General features: G+C 51.8%; 1 non-coding gene across 1 annotated transcript; it reads right to left on the reverse strand.

Moving 5' to 3' along the window:
• Window positions 1-122: 122 nt before the first annotated feature.
• LOC143350597 (5.8S ribosomal RNA) lies at window positions 123-277 on the reverse strand. Its single transcript, XR_013081176.1, has one exon. It is a non-coding gene; the product is annotated as a 5.8S ribosomal RNA (ribosomal RNA).
• Between the last annotated feature and the right edge of the window lie 2,223 nt (window positions 278-2,500).

Here is a 2,500-nt window from a genome sequence, read left to right on the forward strand (position 1 = left end):
GATACCTTTCTCTTCATCGACCCGGCTCCGAAACGTTCTTCGCCATCTCCCCGAAAGGAGAGGTAAACGACGGCGGGGTTAGGGAATCTGAGAACAACGCAAGCAGTTTTAGGACAAGTGAACGACCCTCAGCCAGGCGTGGTCCAGGAATTTTATCCGTGGACCGCAATGTGCGTTCGAAATGTCGATGTTCATGTGTCCTGCAGTTCACACGTTGACGCGCAATTAGCTGCGTTCTTCATCGACCCACGAGCCAAGTGATCCACCGTTCAGGGTAATCATATACAATTTACAATTTTTCTCTTTGTATTTAAAAATGCTCCTTGTTCTTTGCTTTAAAAATATTCGATGTTCGCACCTCCGACCAGCGTATCGACGGAGGATTGAACGCGCCATATCGACGACAAAAGTTTCTTTTTGTTTCCTGAATGACGGAAAACCATCGTTCGACGGCCGGGCGTACAGTACATTCAAAAGCCTTTGCGCGTGGCTGCGACCAACGGGTATAATACACCCGTATATTCTTGGTTCCGAACAGTAACTTCACGCGCAATCGGGCGAACGCACGCGGCAGCGCCCATCGGTTGCTCGATGAAATCGATGCGATAAACTACAGCCTTCTCGGCTGGTCGTCGTTAGTCGCGCGAGCAACAGATGGCCGCACAATCGACGCGTCGTCGTTTGCGATTATTCGCCTCACGTTAGCCATGAGTATGTATATTATTCATTTACGAACGAACGCGGCAGCGTCCATCGGTTGCTCGATGAAATCGATGCGATAAACTACAGCCGTTTCGGCTGGTCGTCGTTAGTCGCGCGAGCAACGATGGCCGCAAAATCGACGCGTCGTCGTTTGCGATTATTCGCCTCAAGTTAGCCATGAGTATGTATATTATTCATTTACGAACGAACGCGGCAGCGTCCATCGGTTGCTCGATGAAATCGATGCGATAAACTACAGCCGTTGCGGCTGGTCGTCGTTAGTCGCGCGAGCAACGATGGCCGCAAAATCGACGCGTCGTCGTTTGCGATTATTCGCCTCAAGTTAGCCATGAGTATGTATATTATTCATTTACGAACGAACGCGGCAGCGTCCATCGGTTGCTCGATGAAATCGATGCGATAAACTACAGCCGTTTCGGCTGGTCGTCGTTAGTCGCGCGAGCAACGATGGCCGCAAAATCGACGCGTCGTCGTTTGCGATTATTCGCCTCAAGTTAGCCATGAGTATGTATATTATTCATTTACGAACGAACGCGGCAGCGTCCATCGGTTGCTCGATGAAATCGATGCGATAAACTACAGCCGTTTCGGCTGGTCGTCGTTAGTCGCGCGAGCAACGATGGCCGCAAAATCGACGCGTCGTCGTTTGCGATTATTCGCCTCAAGTTAGCCATGAGTATGTATATTATTCATTTACGAACGAACGCGGCAGCGTCCATCGGTTGCTCGATGAAATCGATGCGATAAACTACAGCCGTTGCGGCTGGTCGTCGTTAGTCGCGCGAGCAACGATGGCCGCAAAATCGACGCGTCGTCGTTTGCGATTATTCGCCTCTGGCTATCCGTGAGTATGTATAATATTCATATACGAACGAACGCGGCAGCGCCCATCGGTTGCTCGATGAAATCGATGCGATAAACTACAGCCTTCTCGGCTGGTCGTCGTTAGTCGCGCGAGCAACGATGGCCGCAAAATCGACGCGTCGTCGTTTGCGATCATTCGCCTCAGGCTATCCGTGAGTATGTATAATATTCATTTACGAACGAACGCGGCAGCGTCCACCGGTTGCTCGATGAAATCGATGCGATAAACTACAGCCGTCTCGGCTGATCGTCGTTAGTCGCGCGAGCAACGATGGCCGCACAATCGACGCGTCGTCGTTTGCGATTATTCGCCTCAGGCTATCCGTGAGTATGTATAACATTCATTTACGAACGAACGCGGCAGCGTCCATCGGTTGCTCGATGAAATCGATGCGATAAACTACAGCCGTTTCGGCTGATCGTCGTTAGTCGCGCGAGCAACGATGGCCGCACAATCGACGCGTCGTCGTTTGCGATTATTCGCCTCAGGCTATCCGTGAGTATGTATAACATTCATTTACGAACGAACGCGGCAGCGTCCATCGGTTGCTCGATGAAATCGATGCGATAAACTACAGCCTTCTCGGCTGGTCGTCGTTAGTCGCGCGAGCAACGATGGCCGCACAATCGACGCGTTGTCGTTCGTTTGCGATTCGCTTCAGGCTACCCGTAAGGATGTATATTATTTTATTACTTCCTCGCCGTCATCAGGACGTTTCGTTCGGAGCACGACGACGAGCACACACGCCACCGGGCAAAGCGGGATACGCAAGTTCAAACCGTAAAGGAACGTCGCGAAACGATGTTCGACGGCGTCTCGTTCCTCGGCTGTAGATCCTTGGGCGCTTTGTTTCGGCCCCTGCGCGTTGTGTGTGACAATCGGTCGTCGTCTCCTCTTCGAGCGAGCGCAACG

Source organism: Colletes latitarsis, unplaced genomic scaffold (genome assembly GCF_051014445.1).
Source record: "Colletes latitarsis isolate SP2378_abdomen unplaced genomic scaffold, iyColLati1 scaffold0007, whole genome shotgun sequence".
NCBI classification, from domain to species: domain Eukaryota; kingdom Metazoa; phylum Arthropoda; class Insecta; order Hymenoptera; family Colletidae; genus Colletes; species Colletes latitarsis.